Genomic DNA, 20968 nt, shown 5'->3' with positions numbered 1-20968 from the left:
AGACTGGAGAAGGACAGGGAGAAGAGGTTTGGCTGAGGCTACGTTGCTAACAGTGAGATTTCTTGCAGCGACGTTTCCTTCGGTGACGATGAGGGATACTTGCTATGGCACCCCCGCACCCAGGCCTCCACCTCAGAACCCATCTGCCATTGACGCATACGCACTCGTAACAGCTCCACCTTGCCTGCAACAGAAAGAGCAGTGAGGATTTTAATAGCAAAACATTGGAAAGGTGATGTAATCCCCACAAAAACTGATTGGCAGGCAAAGATGATAGAATATTCAGAACTTGCAAGGATGACTGGGAGAATAAGAGGCAATTCTAACCAGAAATTTAGTAAAGATTGGAGAATGTTCAAAGAATATCTTAAAAAGCACTGTAATGACACAAATCTCCTGACAGAATTGGATTGAATCTTGAAGTTCGAGGAAATTATAAAGTAAAAAAAATTCATGATAATTAACTGAAAAGTATAATAAATATGAAGTGCGTATAGACTAAGGTAAAGGTAAAGGGACCCCTGACCATTAGGTCCAGATGGCCGTCTCTGGGGTTGCGGCGCTCATCTCGCTTTATTGGCCGACTAGTAAGGTATCAAAAGGGACACGGGTGGCACTGTGGGTTAAACCACAGAGCCTAGAACTTGCCGATCAGAAGGTCGGCGGTTCGAATACCCGCGACGGGGTGAGCTCCCGTTGCTCGGTCCCTGCTCCTGCCAACCTAGCAGTTCAAAAGCACATCAAAGTGCAAGTAGATAAATACCTTCTCTGGCAGGAAGGTAAACGGCGTTTCCGTGCGCTGCTCTGGTTCGCCAGAAGCAGCTTAGTCATGCTGGCCACATGGACTGGAAGCTGTACGCCGGCTCCCTCGGCCAATAATGCGAGATGAGCACCGCAACCCCAGAGTCGGTCACGACTGGACCTAATGGTCAGGGGTCCCTTTACCTTTAAGGTATTAAAAAGCACAATGAGGTGAATCGGAAGTTAAAGGGTGTGTAATGTTAAATGAGGTGTTGTTAGTGTCTATGGTCTGTTTATGTTGTCTTTCGCTGTTGTTGTTTTTACGTTCTATCTAAATTGTTTTGTAATAAAGAATCTTTTTAAAATAAAATAAAAAGTTAAACTAATGAAATGTATAAATTTGGAAATATAAATAAAAAATTAAAATTAAAAAGGAAAGAAGAATGTGGAAGAGTGAAGTGAGAGGCAGATGGGGCTCATCCGCCTGGGCAGGTAGCCCATCTCTGAGAAGGAAAAGTCCGATCCTAAACCAGACTGCCTCGTTAAGCTACTGCTGTGCGCTGAACATGGGTCTAGCCCTGCGCTGATTTCAGAAGCTGCCTCTAGTATAGAAAACAGCCTGATAGGTGGAGCTCATTGAGACTCTGGCAGGACACAGACCCCTTGGACTAATACTACGACTAATAATAATAATAATAATAATAATAATAATAATAATAATAATTTATTTTTTATTATTTATACCCCGCCCATCTGACAGGGTCTCCCCAGCCACCCTGGGTGGCTTCCAACAAAGTATTAAAATACAGTGGTCTGTTAAACATTAAAAGCTTTCCTAAACAGGGCTGCCTTCAGATGTCTTCTAAAAATCTGGTAGTTGTTTATCTCTTTTTTTTTTTTAATTAAATATTTATTAGCATTTTCAAAAAACAAACAAGGACAAAAAATAAACAGAACAAAAGAAAAATACAAAAATACATAACAAAATTAAACAACAAAAGAAAAATAGAAAAAACACATAAAGTTACTAATACTTATTGTTCCTAACCTTATTTCTCAGACCTCCTCACACCTCCCCTTCTTGTATTCCAATTTAAATTGTCAGTTCAGCAAGTCCTTAACTTATTTCTTTACCTTAACTTATACATTTATTCTAACATACCATTTTTTTTACTTTGCTTCTTTTTTCCATTTCCTCCATTTATTTTTAACAATCTTATTTTCAATTAATTTAAAAAAGAGGAAACCAATTTTACCTTATTAAAAAACACACATCAATACTTATACCTCATTAGTTGTTCTTAAACCTTTTTCCTAAAGTCGACCAAAATTTCCCTTCCACGATTTACCCAATTTCCTTACCACTAATTAAAAATAAAAAAAGGAAAACAAGTTATCCTTATGTGCCCTTTGGATTGCCAACCTCCACCCACCCTTTTCCCGGTTCCAGTCCCCGACCAATGTCCATCAGTCTTTATGTTATTTATTTAGCCTGGAGACCTCACATCTGAGGCCCTTTTATCTCTCTCAGTTCCTTTCTGCCGGTCTCTTTGATGGTCCTTAATGTTAAACCCCAAGTCTCGGAGGGGCTCCGGCCCAGCAGAATCCTTGTTGCTTCCAGCCAGTCTTCCATACTTAAAAGCAAAGCCTGTGGGGGGTTCCAACTCTTGTTTCAAATTTCTTACAGATCCAGATGTCCCCAAGGCTCCAGCTTTCACCTTCCGCAGATTTGTAATCCTCAGGTCTTCAGATCTCCTCCAAGGGAGATCTCTCCATTTTCCAGGCTCCCATTCAGACCAGGCTTTCCACATCCAATTTTTATTGTCCTTTTTTATCATCATGTCAGGCCTCATATTGTAACTTTCCTTTAACTCCTGCACATCTCCTGCTTCTCCTTCATTTTCTTCAAAAACAGCACCTTGCTCCATCATTTCTGCACTTTCAGTTTCATTTATTTGTTCAATTAAATAGGCTTCCTGTTTCAAGTCCTTATCAGGCTCAAAACTGTTGTTTACTGACCAGTGTAGTAGTGATACCTTTGTAGACATAACATTGTATTCATCTTTCAAGTTTCCCAAGAGAGCGAGTGTTCTGTCCAATTCTGCTTGGAATTTACGTACTTCAGTCATTTTTGTAATGTAGTATCCCTATTACCCCTCTAGGGGGATTTTAGTTCCTTGATGTTCCTTTCAGCTCAAAACCAAAAGTCCAGTTATTTTGTATCAGCCATCGTTGTTTTCAACAAAGTTATACCAATTGAACCAGCAAAAACAGCAGAAACAATGTTCTCTTTTTCCAGCTGGCAACTAGCTGACTAGCAGCTCTCTTGACAGCTGTCAAAATCTTCCATGCAACAGACTTTCTCTTGGGGCGTTCCCGGGTCTCGGGGGGGGGTGAAATTCCAGTTCCCAAATTCTTTTTATCCTCCAGTAAATCCTTATAGTGTCAAAACCGTGAAATCAAGATCTTTTCACTAAAAAACAGGTTCTCTCGACCTTAGTTGCCCAGTCCTTTGCTTTAAATTGTTTACAAAGAGGGGGGGGTGACTTCCTTTTTAGCCCCTTCCCGCTCGTTCCAGATCCAAAATTAAAATTTTTTAACGTTCCAATCTCCGTATTACTCACGGGTTTATATTTTAGAGTCCAGTCGGTCTTGAAAGAAGTTGGCGCTCTCTGTCAATGGCTTGCGGCTTCACTCCGTAGGCGAGGGAGTACTCTCAGCACCACGCCTCACCCTGCCTCCGTTCCGGACATCTGATGGGAGGGCGTTCCACAGGGCAGGCGCCACCACCGAGAAGGCCCTCTGCCTGGTTCCCTGTAACTTGGCTTCTCGCAGGGAGGGAACCGCCAGAAGGTCCTCGGAGCTGGACCTCAGTGCCCGGGCAGAACGATGGGGGTGGAGACACTCCTTCAGGTATACAGGATCGAGGCCGTTTAGGGCTTTCAAGGTCAGCACCAACACTTTGAATTGTGCTTGGAAACGTACTGGGAGCCAATGTAGATCTTTCAAGACTGGTGTTATGTGGTCTTGGTGGCCACTCCCAGTCACCAGTCTAGCTTCCGCATTCTGGATTAGTTGTAGTTTCCGGGTCACCTTCAAAGGTTGCCCCACGTAGAGCGCATGACAGTAGTCCAAGCGGCAGATAACCAGAGCATAAGGCGAAACAGCTGCCCAGGCTGCCTTTAAGCCCCCAAGCTGTGCCCAAGTTTCTATTGCAAGGGTAAGGTAAAGGTAAAGGGACCCCTGACCATTAGGTCCAGTCGTGGCCGACGCTGGGGTTGCTGCGCTCATGTTGCTTTACTGGCCAAGGGAGCCAGCGTACAGCTTCCGGGTCATGTGGCCAGCATGACTAAGCCGCTTCTGGCGAACCAGAGCAGCGCACGGAAACGCTGTTTACCTTTCCACCAGAGCGGTACCTATTTATCTACTTGCACTTTGACGTGCTTTCGAACTGCTAGGTTGGCAGGAGCAGGGACCGAGCAACGGGAGCTCACCTCGTCGCGAGGATTCGAACCACCGACCTTCTGATCGGCAAGTCCTAGGCTCTGTGGTTCAACCCACAGCGCCACCCGCATGGCGGGTGTAAAGGATATAAAGGACCAAATCAGTTGCGTGCCCCCACCAGCTCTCCATCCTCACCTGTATCTCCTGCTTGGCAGCATCCTCTGGGCCTTCATCGCCTTCCACCAAGACTGTCACTCTTGAAATTGTGTCTTCTGGTGGGGTGGCAGCCCCTCTCAACACCAAGCTCACCACTAGTGCCAGCAGCAGCCAGATGCACCGCATCGCCCTGGAGGCGCTCCGAGGCGACGCACGACTCTTTCCGTCCGGATTTGGGGAGGGGAGAAGCTCCTGTTGATGGCGGAGGAGGTGCAGGAGAGAATGAGCCCCCAGAAGGAGAGATTTGGAGGGGAATGCGTTCCGCAAGCGGGAAGGAAGTTTCCAAAGCGATCGCTTGTGTTGGAAAGGGGAACTGAATTCAAGGACTAAGTTGGGTAAGAATCTAGCAGAAGAGGCATGGTACTAGTTTATTACGGAAATGACAAGGGGGGGCACATCTTTAAAGTTGTTACAATGTTATAAAAGGTCCATGAATAATACAGTGGTTGTTGTTGTTTAGTCATTTAGTTGTGTCCGCCTCTTTGTGACCCCCTGGACCAGAGTACGCCAGGCACTCCTGTCTTCCACTGCCTCCCGCAGCTTGGTCAGACTCATGTTTGTAGCTTCGAGAAATCTGTCCCACCATCTCGTCCTCTGTCGCCCCCTTCTCCTTGTGCCCTCCATCTTCCCCAACATCAGGGTCTTTTCCAGGGAGTCTTCTCTTCTCATGAGGTGGCCAAAGTACTGGAGCCTCAGCTTCAGGATCTGTCCTTCCAGTGAGCACTCAGGGCTGATTTCAGTGGTACCTCGGGTTAAGTACTTAATTCGTTCTGGAGGTCCGTTCTTAACCTGAAACTGTTCTTAACCTGAGGTACCACTTTAGCTAATGGGGCCTCCTGCTGCTGCCGCGCTGCTGGAGCACGATTTCTGTTCTTATCCTGAAGCAAAGTTCTTAACCTGAAGCACTATTTCAGGTTAGCAGAGTCTGTAACCTGAAGCGTATGTAACCTGAGGTACCACTGTAATAGCTTAAAGGTCCCAGGCCCTAAAGAAGCCAGACTATCCTCCACCAGAGCCAGGGCCTTTTCAGTGATGGCTCCGACCTGGTGGAATGCTCTGTCCCAGGAGACTAAGGCCCTTCAGGATTTGATCTCCTTCCGCAGGGCCTGTAAGACACAGCTATTCCGCCTGGCCTTCAATTTGAATTAGCCTGATCCTCTATTCCCTTTTCCCTTTCCTCTTCTATGAGGAAACCCTTTCTGGAACCTCACATTTAAATTCTTCCCTGGTCTCCTCGCTGGCCCTAGTACGACCAACTTGGCCAGTTAGCCCTGGTGATCATTTGATGTCTACTGACTGGGTTTGTTTGTTTGCTTGCTTGCTTGTTTCCCCAAATGACCCCTGAATTTTTGAATTTTATTGATATTGATGATGCTGTTTTATGCTGTTTTTAAGTCGCATTTTAATCAGTGTTTTATATTTGCTGTTAGCTGCCCTAAGCCCGGTTTTTAAACCGGGAAGGGCGGGGTATAAATAAAAAATTATTATTATTTATTATTATTATTAAATATTATGCCTGAATGTATCCTTTCGACTTGACAGCTCAGGGAAGATACCTAGCTTTATAAATCTGTGCAAAGTCCAAACTTTAACCGACTCTCCTCATTCCAACGCCATTTTAACCCTTAAAGAAAGGTGAGTTTGGGCTCCACCTCCTTCCATGAACCAAGAAGCAGGAAGTCACGTAGGCAGCAGGAACAGGGCATCCCATAGTAATTCCCCAAGCGTGAGAGCACATACAGGGGCCCCCACCCAGAAAGTGACCAGGGGGGCAACAATAGACATCCGCAGAGGCAGTTGAGCAAGTCAGGTGTTCTGAAAGCCCATCTCCAGACAAGTCTTGAGGACAAGGAGATGTCAAGAGTTTTATTGTTCTTTCGGTGTTGGGTCCTTAAGAGGTTTTGCGAAAGGTATATGATAAAGTGACTTAGTGTTGAACTTGTGTAACCCTTGTATAAAAGGTAAAGGGACCCCTGACCATTAGGTCCAGTTGTGGACGACTCTGGGGTTGCAACGCTCATCTCGCTTTATTGGCCGAGGGAGCCGGCGTACAGCTTCCGGGTCATGTGGCCAGCATGACTAAGCCGCTTCTGGCGAACCAGAGCAGCGCACGGAAACGCCGTTTACCTTCCCACCGGAGTTGTACCTATTTATCTACTTGGACTTTTGATGTACTTTTGAACTGCTAGGCTGGCAGGAGCTGGGACCGAGCAATGGGAGCTCACCCCATCACGGGGATTCAAACCGCCGACCTTCTGACTGGCAAGTCCTAGGCTCTGTGGTTTAACCCACAGCACCACACGTGTCCCTTAACCCTTGTATACCTCTCCCCATTTGTGACATGCTAGTGACCCACCGTGCGGGTGGTGCTGTGGTCTAAACCACAGAGCTTAGGACTTGCCGATCAGAAGGTCGGTGGTTCGAATCTCCGCGACAGGGTGAGCTCCCATTGCTCGGTCCCAGCTCCTGCCAACCTAGCAGTTCGAAAGCACGTCTAAGTGCAAGTAGATAAACAGGTACCACTGTGATGGGAAGGTAAACGGCATTTCCGTGCACTGCTCTGGTTTGCCAGAAGCGGCTTAGTCCTGCTGGCCACATGACCCATAAGCTGTACGCCGGCCCCCTCGGCCAAAAAAGTGAGATGAGCGCCACAACCCCAGAGTCGTCCGCGACTGGACTTAACTGTCAGGGGTCCTCTACCTTTTTTTAGTGATGTAGTGATGATGTATCAATGATGCTGCTCGAATTGTATTCTGGGGGAAAGAGGGAAATTTTAAAAGAGGGTGTCACTGTTGAATTCAAGCCAAAAGCCAGCGAAGTTCAGAGGCCACCCTCCAGGTGCCCGGCTTGAATTCCTGTTGACCTCCCTGTCAGCGACTCCCGGCAAGACCAGGGGAGGTCTTCAATCGGCGATCCTCCTCTAACGTGAGAAGAACACACCACTTCTCCCCCTCCCATTGCCAGGGAGGGGAAAGAGACAGACAGAAATATATTTACATGCTTTTATTCCTGTCTTTCCAGCAGTACAGAGAAATCATGTCTGTACACTCTCATCACCAACAGTAGAGAGAGAAAAACTCCACCCATGTACTTCCAGTACAGGGTCATGTGACACTCTGAGCTAACATCCGGTGCTCAGTGCACTGAATAGACTGTCCCTGGTTCCCACGGTACAGTCCCATAACATCAACATCCTGTTTTGCATTCCAGCCACCTGGAGCTCGCTGCTGCATTGCTCCTTTTTCGTAACAGTCACTCCGTGCTCAGGATTCTTACTCTAAGGTTACCAGATGTCCCCGTTTCCCTCGATTTACAAATCAGTCCCCATACAAAATCCATTGAAGTTGAAAAGTGTCCCCGGATTCATTGAAAAAAATCTGATAACCTTATCTTACTCCTGTGGGGACCTGTTGCGCAACAATAAAGATCATGGTCTCCTGACTGCTGTTTTGCTCCAAATTGCTTGCCTGGACCTTCCCCTCGGGAGCACGCCCGCCCTGGGCAGCGCAGGAATATGCTCTGCCACTACTTAATGGCACATGTTAAGTAAAGGTAAAGGGACCCCTGACCATTAGGTCCAGTCGTGGCCGACTCTGGGGTTGTGGCGCTCATCTCGCTTTACTGGCCGAGGGAGCCGGCGTACAGCTTCCGGGTCATGTGGCCAGCATGACTAAGCCGCTTCTGGCGAACCAGAGCAGCTCACGGAAACGCTGTTTACCTTCCCGCCAGAGCGGTACCTATTTATCTACTTGCCCTTGGACGTGCTTTCAAACTGCTTGGTTGGCAGGAGCAGGGACCGAGCAACGGGAGCTCACCCCGTCGCGGGTATTCGAACCGCCGACCTTCTGATCGGCAAGTTCTAGGCTCTGTGGTTTAACCCACAGTGCCACCCGTGTCCCTTTTGATACCTTACTAGTCAGCCAATAAAGCGAGATGAGCGCCGCAACCCCAGAGTCGGCCATGACTAGACCTAATGGTCAGGGGTCCCTTTACCTTTACCTTAGTCTATACGCACTTCATATTTATTATACTTTTCAGTTAATTATCATGAAATTTTTTTACTTTATAATTTCTTCGAACTTCAAGATTCAATCCAATTCTGTTAGGAGATTTGTGTCATTACAGTGCTTTTTAAGATATTCTTTGAACATTCTCACCCCGTCGCGGGGATTTGAACCGCCGACCTTCCGATCGGCAAGTCCTAGGCTCTGTGGTTTAACCCACAGCGCCACCCGCGTCCCTATGGCACATATTAATTTATCTTTAATAGCTATATCCCACACCTCTTTATGCCATTCTTCCATCTTATATTCTGCCTGCCCATTCCACTTCCCGGCTATAACAATACTGCCGCTTTCTGCCTTCATCCTTGTGAGCTGTTTTTAAGCCGCCCCGCTTACGAGGGTGTTTTTACATTTCTTTTTGGACAAAACGAGGCCACCAACTTTTGCAAAAGCTTTATTGAGACAAGAGCTGGAAGTGCCGTGAGGAACCTCTCAAAGAGCCGTCTCTTCGCTCATTGAGACTGCGTCGGGGTGAAATATCCTCAGTTGCATCTCCTGGACCAGTGCTTCTTTGGAGACTGGAGGGGGACAGAGAGAAGAGGGGCGGCCAAGGGTATGTTGCTAACAGGGAGTGTTCTTGCAGCGACCTTTCGATGCCTCATGTTTAGGGATCCCTCCTTTCCATGCGTCATGTTCAGGTATTCCTCCTGCTATGGTACTGCCGCATCCAGGCCTCCAGGTCAGAACCCATGTGCCATTGACGCATACGCACTCGGAACAGATGCTCCTTGCCTGCAACAGAAAGAGCCATGGTTGGCAATGAGGATACTAATAATAATAATAATAATAATAATAATAATAATAATAATAATAATATATTATATATACTCCGCCCATCTGGCTGAGTTTCCCCAGCCACTCTGGGCGGCTTCCAATTGAGTGTTAAAAACAAAACAGCATTAAATATTAAAAACTTCCCTGAACTGGGCTGCCTTCAGATGTCTTTTAAAGAGAAGATAGGTGCTTCTTTCCTTGAAGGGAGGGCGTTCCACAGGGCGGGCGCCACTACCGAGAAGGCCCACTGTCTGGTTCCCTGTAACCTCACTTCTCGCAATGAGGGAACAGCCAGAAGGCCCTCGGAGCTGGACCTCAGCGTCCGGGCTGAACGATGGTGGGTGGAGACGCTCCTTCAGGTATACTGGGCCTATGAGGCCATTTAGGGCTTTAAAGGTCAGCACCAACACTTTGAATTGTGCTTGGAAACGTACTGGGAGCCAGTGTAGATCTTTCAAGACCAGTTATATGGTCTCAGCGGCCACTCCCAGTCACCAGTCTAGCTGCCGCATTCTGGATTAGTTGTAGTTTCCGGGTCACCTTCAAAGGTAGCCCCACGTAGAGCGCATTGCAGTAGTCCAAGCGGGAGATAACCAGAGCATGCACCACTCTGGTGAGACAGTCCGTGGGCAGGGAGGGTCTCAGCCTGCGTACAAGATGGAGCTGGTAGACAGCCGCCCTGGACACAGAATTGACCTGCGCCTCCATGGACAGCTGTGAGTCCAGAATGACTCCCAGGCTACGCACTCCCAGGATGGGGTGAAAACAGTGTGACCAGCAACGGGTGTGGGGTCTCAGCCCCCTAAGCAGGACCAGCAACAGGTTCAATTAAGGATCCATTCAAGTTGGCACGCTCTCCTCCACAGGTGGTTTTTAACCAGAGGTTGGGTGGCTATTTTAGCCATCACTTTAGGGGGTGAATCTTTGCAAATCTCTTCATTGAGTGGCCTTCAAAATGTGGCTTATTTGGGTATGAGGAATTCAAATCTGCTATTATTTTTGTGACTGGGCAACATTTAGCTTGGCATCATCATCAATTTATTTATACTCTGCCCATCTGGCTGGGCTTCTAGCAAAATATTAAAATACAATTCATCAAATATTAAAAGCTTCCCTAAACAGGGCTGCCTTCAGATGTCTTCTAAAAGTCAGATACAGTGGTACCTCGGGTTACATACGCTTCAGGTTACATACACTTCAGGTTACAGACTCCACTAACCCAGAAATAGTGCTTCAGGTTAAGAACTATGCTTCAGGATAAGAACAGAAATCGGGCTCCGGCGGTGCGGCGGCAGCAGGAGGCCCCATTAGCTAAAGTGGTAAACTAGGCGCACCTAGTTTTTGGAGGAGGAAAACAAGACAAAAAATATTCTGAATCTCAGAAGCCAGAACAGCAACAGGGATCGCTGCGCAGTGAAAGCAGCAATCCCTCTTGCTGTTCTGGCTCCTGGGATAGCTGCGCAGCCTGCATTCTCTCCATAAGACACACACGCATTTCCCCTTACTTTTTAGGAGGGAAAAAGTGAGTCTTATAGAGCAAAAAATACGGTACTTAACCCGAGATACCACTGTAGTTGTTTATTTCCTTGACATCTGGTGGGAGGGCGTTCCACAGGGCGGGCGCCACCACCGAGAAGGCCCTCTGCCTGGTTCCCTGTAACCTCGCTTCTCACAAGGAGGGAACTGCCAGAAGGCCCTCGGAGCTGGACCTCAGTGTCCGGGCTGAATATTATTGATTGCTGCTATTTGATGCAGACGCATATTAACTGCTTTCGGAAAACCAAAGAATTTTAATGTTGCTTTCTTGAAATGTCAGGCAGTGCTAAACAATAATAGCAGCAATCAATAATAATAATATGATTGCAAATAGTTGGCAATCACGTTTAGTGATTTCTGTTCAGGTTTACACACATTGTGCTTGCCCAGCAAGACCAAATCACGTTCCTTTCACCAAAATACGTTTTGTATTCCCAAGCCATGTTAGAACTTTTTAGCACCTCTCGTTTTGGGAATCTGAAAGCTGAAAATTTGACATGGCCTATGAGACGGCCAGGGATTCTTTAGCTGCGATTCCTGCATCGCGGGGACTTGGGCTAGATGCAGGGCCAGTCCACACATGAGGCAAGGCGAGGTAACTGCCTCAGGCAGCAGAATCCACAGCGGCAGAAGATACAGCCTTCAAGGAATTCATCACTTGGTGCAGGAGCCGCCAGCGGTGGCGTAGCAAGGTGAGGTGGTGCCCGGTGCAAAAAAATAAATAAAAAATTGTCACACACCCCCATTGAAATTCCCCCTTCCTCCCTGCAACTCCCCCATCAAAGAAAGCCTTGCAGGCAGCTATCTGATGTAGTTCCCGCCTTCTCCCCCTCTCTCCCTCCATCAGATAGCTGCCTGCACAGCTTTCTTTGAGGGGGGTGGAGGGAGGGAGGGGGGAAAGGCAGGATCTACACCGGATAGCTGCCTGTGGGGCAATCGGCACGCATTTCAGGGGGTTGGACTCGATGACCCTCAGGTTCCTTCTGTTATGCACTGAAGTTCTCACCCTGGGCCAGCAGGGGGATACTGTAGATAGTTTCCACTCAGGTCCACATATGCAAATAAGGAATAAGGAGTGACGTTCAGTGATTGGATAGTTACAGAAAGTGGTTACAGTTGCGTTGTAGTGGAGGTCTATATAAGCAGGCTGGCTGAACCCTTCAGTTCAGTTCTGTTCTGGTCTATGAATAAACAAGAGCTGTCTGAAGAACTGCTGTGTCGTCTGATACGTTCACCTTCCAATTCTACGATTCTATGATTCTACAATAGCTGGCATACGTGAACAAGCCACAGTTTCCTCAATCCATATGTGATGTTTTAATTTTTTTATTATCAGCATCAGTATCAAACCTTTATTGGCATCACTTACAAACATCCATAATAAATAGGCCAGTGCAATCTTGCCGCCATTTCAACAGTACAGTATTATTTTATTTTATTTTATCTGCTTCATAGGATTGATATACTGCTTGGGGGTAAACGCTCAAAGCAGCTTACGAAATGAATATTAAAAAATATTATAAAGTAAAAAATCCAGCTGTTTAAAACATCCAGAGAAATAGTTGAAATCAAGGATAAGCTGAAAAGAGATTAAAACACAGGCCAGCCTTCTACATATCTTTGTGGGCTCACCCGGAAATATAGTGTTTTTAACAGGTGCTTTTGACGCTTTTGAGTTATGGTGTTCTTTGGGGGGGGGGGCTATTAAGGAAACCAGCCCTGAGTGCTCACTGGAAGGACAGATCCTGAAGCTGAGGCTCCAAGACTTTGGCCACCTCATGAGAAGAGAAGACTCTTTGGAAAAGACCCTGATGTTGGGAAAGATGGAGGGCACAAGGAGAAGGGGACAACAGAGGACGAGATGGCTGGGCAGTGTTCTCAAAGCTACCAGCATGAGTTTGACTACACTGCGGGAGGCAGTGGAAGACACGTGTAATGTACTGAGTTGAATAGGATCCAAACTGCAGCAGTCTGATTGGTCCTAGAACAATAGGATTCAGAATGCAGCAGTCTGATTGGTCCTAGAACAATGCAGCAGTATGATTGGTTGGCAGGAACTACCCAATCATGCTCCAGATAGAAGTGAATCCACAACCTGATTGGCTTACAGTAGAATTCCGGAATTAGCCAATCATGTGCAGCCCATTGTGTAAATAATGTATATAAAGCAGATACTTTGAGGGGACTTTCATTCATTCCTCCTCACCACTATGAGCTGAATAAAGAGCATGAAATCACTTTGTGACTCTGAGTATATTTCAACAGGAGTGCCTGGCATGCTCTATTCCAGGGGGTCACAAAGAGTCGGACACGACTAAACGACTAAACAGCAACAACAGGTGCAGAAAGAGAACAGTGAAGACACCTTTCTGATTTCAACAGGCAGGGAGTTTCGAAGTGTGGGTGCGGCCAAACAAAAAAATTCTTAGAAATGCGGAATGAATATTATGTGGCTCTTGCAACAGTGCCAGGAATCTTGGAGGAAATTCCAGGTGGATCATCCAGCGATACAACTCCGCAGGGGAATTCCCCCACACCCTCGCTGGTTGCAGAGATCAGGAAGGATCGCAGGAGAATCGGAAGCTGCCGTAATATACAGAGTCAGTTATACTAATGTAAAAATCTATATACAAAGCTTAAAAGATATGCATTAAACATTTGCCCCTTTTTTAAAAATTCAAAGACCTTGATTTGTTTGTTTTTTTGCAGTATTACAAGGAAATGAGAATTCTTTGGGTTTGGTCAGCCAATCAGCTACAAATCCACCTAACAGTTACCTTTGTCCCTTCCAACTTGACTTGGAAGGTCTGGTCTGGAGTCAGTGGTGGATTACTCAAAAGGCAGGCTGACATAAGAGGAGCCTGCAGGATCAGGCCCATGGACCTGATCCTGGGCCTTTCTCCGTGTGTGGCAGAGCCTTCCGGGTCTGCAATGATTTTCTTTTCACCTGGGGAGTTGTTATCACTCAATGATTCATTCACCTGGGAACTTCCTGCAGGATTCCTGGCACTGCGGAATTCACATTGTCCCAGGTGCCACATAATATTCATTCTGCATTTGTAAAGGATCAATATTTACCTTAGTGTGGCCGCACCCAGACACTGGCACACCCTGCTGATTGACATCAGTCTGGCACCTTCACTAGATTCTTTTCAACGCCTCTTTAAAACATTTTTTTGTCTGGACAGGCCTACCCCTGATACCTAGACAGAGGGCCTTCTCGGTAGTGGCGCCCACCCTGTGGAACACCCTCCCTTCAGATGTGAAGGAAATAAGCAGCTATCCTATCTTTAAAACACATCTGAAGGCAGCCCTGTTTAGGGAAGTTTTTAATATTTAACGCTGTATTGTTTTAACACTTGATTGGGAGCCGCCCAGAGTGGCTGGGGAGACTCAGCCAGATGGGCGGGGTATAAATAATAAATTATTATTATTATTATATTATTATTATTATTATTATTATTATTATTATTATTATTATTATTATTTAGAATGTTTAGCTTATTGTTTATTTTAATCATTTCCCAAAGATTTTAAGCAGCTGCTTTTCACTGTTCTTATCGGAAATTTTGTAGTTTCGTTCTTTTCATAAACCACTTTGGATTTTTTATTTTTAAAAAATGATTACAATCAGGTGGTGTGTAATTTGTTTGGACTAAATAAATAAATGACATATCGATCGACGGAATTGCCAGCGGAGTTTGATCTCCGGTGATTCATTCGCACATGGCCAGTCGCCATAAAAGGGACGTTTGCCCAAATCCTTCAGTTTATTCAGCCATCTAATCTTTCCCGTTCTTAATCCTTTCAGTTTTGCACCAGAGATGTGGGACTGAATCCATTTGGTGGGCTGGATTATTATCTCCCACCCCCACCCACCAAGATGGGCAGATGGGCGGGGCCACACACCTGCCAATCACCTGACATCACAATGCCGCCAGGTCACCTGCGTCTCCCTGCGCTGCAGATCAGCTGACGTTTGTGTCTGCCGGAGTACTGGGTGAGTTCCATGGGCCCAGTTGTGATCTTCCCTGCCCCACACATGGCATTAGGGGCCGGGCAAGTTAGCGTGGTTTGGCCAAGTGGCCTCAGGAGCCCAATGGACCGAATTAAGTCTATGGGGTTGAGGTTCCCCACACAGAAAGGTGCCAAGGCCAATCTTGGCTTGATGCTGTGACTTCCCTCTCCCATAGAACTGTAGAGTTGGAAAGGACCACAAGGGTCAGTTACTCCAACTTCCTTCAATGAAGGAATCCTTTGCTCCTGACTTGTCTTCTTCTTCTTTGGCGATCCCTCGTAGCCGAATAAGATTGTCTTCCATAAACACGGTTTTAACAGTGAGTCCGTAAGCGACTCTGGAGGCCAATTCTGGATCCACACGTCCTTCCACAGTGGGGACATTGGTTTCCGGGCAGGAGTTGATCACAGTGTGTATTTGCCAAGCGTGCCTCCCTCTTAGCACATTTCTCCTTTGCGTCCTGAGTTCGAGTGTCTTCAAAGCCCATGACACCTTTGGTCAAGGCTGTTCTCCAACTGAAGCGCTCGCAGGCCAGTGTTTCCCAGTTGTCGGTGTTTATACTACATCTTTTAAGATTTGCCTTGAGAGAATCTTTAAACCTCTTCTGTTGACCACCAGCATTACGCTTTCCATTTTTAAGTTCGGAATAGAGTACAGTGGTACCTCTGGTTACGTACTTAATTCATTCCGGAGGTCCGTTCTTAACCTGAAACTGTTCTTAACCTGAAGCACCACTTTAGCTAATGAGGCCTCGATTGGCTAATGGATTTAGCTAATGGAGCACGATTTCTGTTCTCATTCTGAAGCAAAGTTCTTAAATGGAGGTACTATTTCTGCGTTAGTGGAGCCTGTAACCTGAAGCGTATGTAACCCGAGGTACCACTGTAATAGGGAAGATAAGAAATGCATACTGAAAGATTGGATTGGACTGTAGTTGCTTTGGAAGACGATAATCAGGCATCAGCACAGCATAGAAACTGTAATGGTCTTTGGAAGGAAATTGACCATTGGAAGATGCTCCCAAGAGTACAGAATTGGTCCTACTGCTCAGATTAATACAACTGCCAATACTAAATCATCCCGTATTACTTTTGTCATACGGTAAGCCTGCAACTTACGCAAAGGTTTGGTTCCCCCAAAAAAAACTTGAAGTCAGGAAGACCAAAAACGGAGCCGTTTTTTAAAAAAAGTAAAAAAAAACACCAGCAAATTGTTGTTGATGTTGAATTTATATACCACCCTATACCCTGGGGTCTCAGGGCAGTTCACAGAATAAAATCAAGATATAAAACCACAAAAGACCTAACAAGAATAAAAACAACAACCAAATAACCCCCCCCCCAAAAAAAACCACATTTTAAAAGGGCATTTGGATCAACCAAAGGCCTGGTTAAAAAGGAACGTTTTTGCTTGGTGCCTAAAGATGTATAACGAAGCCACCAGGCAAACTTCCCTGGGGAGAGAATCCCACAGACAGGGAGCCACTGCAGAGAAGGCCCTGTTCTCGTGTTGCCACCTTCCGGACCTCTTGAGGAGGAGGCACACAAAGGAGGGCCTCAGAAGATGATCTCAGGGTTCGGGTAGGTTCATAAGGGGAGAGGAGTTGGGGTCCTGAGCCATTTAAGGCTGTATAGGTTGTGGGCTTTGTGTACTCCTCCCCAACTTAGTTTGAATCATAGAATCATAGAGTTGGAAGAGACCACAAGGGCCATCGAGTCCAACCCCCTGCCAAGCAGGAAACACCACCAGAGCACTCCTGACATATGGTTGTCAAGCCTCTGCTTAAAGACCTCCAAAGAAGGAGACTCCACCACACTCCTTGGCAGCAAATCCCACTGTCGAACAGCTCTTACTGCCAGGAAGTTCTTCCTAATGTTTAGGTGGAATCTTCTTCCTTGTAGTTTGGAACCATTGCTCCGTGTCCGCTTCTCTGGAGCAGCAGAAAATAACCTTTCTCCCTCCTCTATGTGACATCCTTTTATATATTTGAACATGGCTATCATATCACCCCTTAACCTCCTCTTCTCCAGGCTAAACATGCCCAGCTCCCTTAGCCGTTCCTCATAAGGCATCGTTTCCAGGCCTTTGACCATTTTGGTTGCCCTCCTCTGGACACGTTCCAGTTTGTCAGTGTCCTTCTTGAACTGTGGTACCCAGAACTGGACACAGTACTCCAGGTGAGGTCTGACCAGAGCAGAATACAGTGGCACAGAGCAGAATATAGTTGCTGCCTTTGTTCCCCTTTCCAGCTCCCCTAGGCAAAGGCGATGTTTCGGGAACTTCCTTGGTCCTTAAACCCCTGCCCCTGATTTTCATTTTCTCCCTGCTTCTCCCCCCCCCCCCCCACCAACAGGAGCTTCTCCTCCTCCCAAATCCGGACGCGAAGAGTCACGCGGCGCATCGGAGTGCCTTGAGGGCGATGCGGTGCTTCTGGCTGCTGGCGCTAGTGGTGAGCTTGGTGCTGAGAGGGACTGCTGCCCCATCAGAGGACACAAATTCAAGAGGGGCAGGCGATGGAGGCCCCAAGGATGCAGCCAAGCAGGAGGCACAGGTGAGGGCACAGAGCAGATGAGCAGGCTCTCTGGGGCACCAAGTTGTTCGAAATAGAAACTTGGACCCGACTTTCCAGCTCACAGGCAGCCTGGGCCGCTGTTTCACCTAGGCGAGATATTTGTGTCCTGCCAGGGTCTCACTGAGCACCCATTTAGCTGTTGCACTCTGTACTAGAGGCAGCTTCTGAACCAAGTACAGGGGCAGCCCCAAGTACAGCGCATTGCAGTAATCTTGTTGGCATCTGTCTGTCTTGAGGGAGGGAAGGAATCCTTCACTAGTACTCAGCATCCTAAGGCACTTGCTGGGACCCCAACACCTGCCCTGGGACCCCTTCATTCCCCACCACCACCTCTGGCTTGGCATCCTGAGCAGGCAGGTAAGCCTTTCTAATGATTTCCCACAATGCCTGTGACTTAGCATCAGTGTGGCGCATTGCGGGAAACCGAAAGCAGGGCTAGACTCGGCTTCTTAGTTCTGCTGCTACAACCAGAGAACCACATCCGGGGGCCACAAACAGAGGACAAATGGCCCTCCTTGAACCTGACCCTCATTGGGGACTCAGAAATCCCACCCCTTGACTGACCAACTGGCCTCTTCCCATTCTCTTTATTTCCATAGCATTTTTATTAAATCTCCAAAAATATTCCAAACTCTCTCTCTCTCTCTCTCTCTCTCTCTCTCTGTTGTGTGTGTGTGTTATTGATTTCCCACCCCTCCTTTCCTAATGTTTTTTTTTTACTCCTTTTTGCTGTTTTACAACACGTTTTGATTTTCTAAACCCCGCTGTCATTAATTCTTTCGATAATCCACTGCTTATATTTCAATATAAGCGGACAGAGGGCCTTCTTGGTAGTGGCTCCCGCCCTGAGGAACACCCTCCCATCAGATGTCAAGGAAATAAACCTCTATCTGACTTTTAGAAGACATCTGAAGGCAGCTCTGTTTTGGGAAGTATTTTATGTTTGATGTTTTATTGTATTTTTAATATTCTGTTGGGACCCACCCAGAGTGGCTGCGGAAACCCAGCCAGCTGGCTGGGTATAAATAATAATATTATTATTATTATTATTATTATTATTATTATTATTATTATTATCATCATCATCATCATCTCCTGCCAGCGACTTCATGTATGGGTGATAATTTGACAGATAATCCATCCGTGGTCTCCATTCTCCCTTAAACACTTTGTCATTACGTCCCCTTCGTTTTTGCAGTCCATTCCACCATTTCAGCATAGCCCATCAGTTTCCTAAGCCATTCCTCCTCAGTTGTTCCTTCCCCTTCCGTGCATATAAAGTTCAAGCTCAGGAATAGGCAAACTCGGCCCTCCAGCTTTTTGGGGGACTACAACGGCCTAAACGGCCTTGGTCCAGTATTCCTGAAGGAGCGTCTCCACCCCCATCGTTCTGCCCAGACGCTGAGGTCCAGCGCTGAGGGCCTTCTGGCGGTTCCCTCATTGCGAAAAGCAAAGCTACAGGGAACCAGGCAGAGGGCCTTCTCGGTAGTGGCGCCCGCCCTGTGGAACGCCCTTCCAGCAGATGTCAAAGCGATAAACAACTACCTGACATTCAGAAGACATCTTAAGGCAGCCCTGTTCAGGGAAGTTTTTAACGTGTGATATTTTACTGTATTTTTGGTTTTTATGGAAGCCGCCCAGAGTGGCTGGGGAGGCCCAGCCAGATGGGCGGGGTATAAATAATAAATTATTATTATTATTATTATTATTATTATTATTATTATTATTACAACTCCCATCATCCCTGTTAGCTAGGGATGATGGGAGTTGTAGTCCCAAAACAGCTGGAGGGCCGAGTTTGCCTATGCCTGTTCCAGCTGCTGTTGACGACCTCTTCCTGCTCTCACCGCCTCCCACGAATCTTTCCGCTGCAGGAAGCGAAGGTGATCCACGGCATGTGCTACGTGGCCAGATGCGTCAAAGGGCACTGGGACGTCAGGTGGAAGTCCGGGTGCAGGACCAGTTTGATCCATCCCCATCGCCTTCATCCGCCAAGAGGCGCTTGCAACCATCTTGGCAGCTAGCAAGGCATCCTTTGTAGCCTCTCTTCTCTCCCCCAAACCAGCCTCCTAAGACGCGCACAGACCGGTCCGGGAAATGCGAACGAGAGCGGCCAATCTTGGCGCAAAGGCGCAGCAACGCCAGAACATTGCCTCTCCATCTCTTGGAAAGGTTTGCCACGACGCTTCCTTTTAAAACTTGCCAAGCACACTTTGCACAGACGCTGCGTCCCACGGAATCAGACCATCGGTCCACGAAGTTCAATGCTTTCTAGACGGACGGGTGGTTTCTCGGAGGGCTGGAGGGAGCCCAGCATCAAACGCACCCAGGATTGAGTTAAGCATCTTCCAGCTTCGGCTACGAGGGGACCTGCCCGCTGCCAATACCCACCAACTGTTTTCCCCAGCAGCAACAGAAGGAGCACGAGCGACGCCATTCCACATTTTTCGTTCATTTTTGCCTAGGTATTTCTGTTCTGTGTCTGCTTAGGTTTCGTTTAGACATACGTGTGCCTTGTTACTTTTCTGCATTAATAAACCCTTGCCCGTAAGAGTGCTTGCTGCCTTTGGACCCTTAAAAGAACTAGGCAAAAAACACCACCACCTGGGCAGGACAACCAGCAAATCCCTGGGTGCCCAAAGATGCTGGCTTGGTTCAGCCTTCCTACAGATGTGGGATTTCTGTTGGGGTCATTATCTGGGAGGCCAGTGCCACAAGAATGTGGACCACCACAAAACTGGTGGGAAACAGCTTAGCAGGAACCGAGTAGTTGAAACAACTCCAGATAAGGCGCGAGGAGGGCTCTTCACATACAGTAAGAAAATAGGATTAAGGGTTTTCAAGGGATGTGGGTGGCGCTGTGGGTTAAACCAGAGAGCCTAGGACTTGCCGATCAGAAGGTCGGCAGTTAGAATCCCTGCAACAGGGTGAGCTCCCGTTGCTCGGTCCCTGCTCCTGCCAACCTAGCAGTTCGAAAGCACGTCAGAGTGCAAGTAGATAAATAGGTACCGCTCTGGCGGGAAGATAAACGGCGTTTCTGTACGCTGCTCTGGTTCTCCAGAAGCGGCTTAGTCCTGCTGGCCACATGACCCGGAAGCTGTATGCCAGCTCCCTCGGCCAATAAAGCGAGATGAGCGCTGCAACCCCAGAGTCGGCCACAACTGGACCTAACAGTCAGGGGTCCCTTTACCTTTAAGGGTTTTCAAGAGCTGTGGCTGCATGAGAGATAGTGTCAAGTACGGAAGTTCCCCTCTCCCTTCTGGTGGCTCACCAATAAGAATTAACGAGCATCTGGTAGATTTATAGTCCTTTTATTGAATTATGTTACACGCACAAACAAGCAACCCTGGAGATCAGTTGCCTACTCTGACTCCTGCCCACTTCCGCAGCAAGAAGCGCGCCAATGACAAGTCCCTCCCCCTACGTCTCCTTTGTTCTCTGACACGCTCAAACCTCCGAGTTTGTGGGGAAGGAGGGTTTTCCCCCCTACTCTCAATTGATGTATCGCCCAGCTGCTCCCTCCCTTCTGGTTGCTTAGCTACTATCTTGTAGCTGGTTAGCTCCTCCCTCAACTGTGCAGTTGCTGCCTGTCTCTCTGCTTCT

The 20968-nt window shown here is 47.3% G+C and overlaps 1 long non-coding RNA gene across 1 annotated transcript; it reads left to right on the top strand.

Annotated features, from left to right (window-relative positions):
• The first annotated feature begins 17217 nt into the window (after positions 1-17217).
• On the top strand, positions 17218-19921 carry LOC128423886 (uncharacterized). Its single transcript, XR_008332886.1, has 2 exons — positions 17218-17344; positions 19240-19921. It is a non-coding gene; the product is annotated as an uncharacterized LOC128423886 (long non-coding RNA).
• Positions 19922-20968: the final 1047 nt, after the last annotated feature.

The sequence above is a fragment of the Podarcis raffonei genome, chromosome 12, assembly GCF_027172205.1.
Source record: "Podarcis raffonei isolate rPodRaf1 chromosome 12, rPodRaf1.pri, whole genome shotgun sequence".
Classification (NCBI taxonomy): domain Eukaryota; kingdom Metazoa; phylum Chordata; class Lepidosauria; order Squamata; family Lacertidae; genus Podarcis; species Podarcis raffonei.
This window is presented reverse-complemented; position numbering and strand designations above follow the sequence as displayed.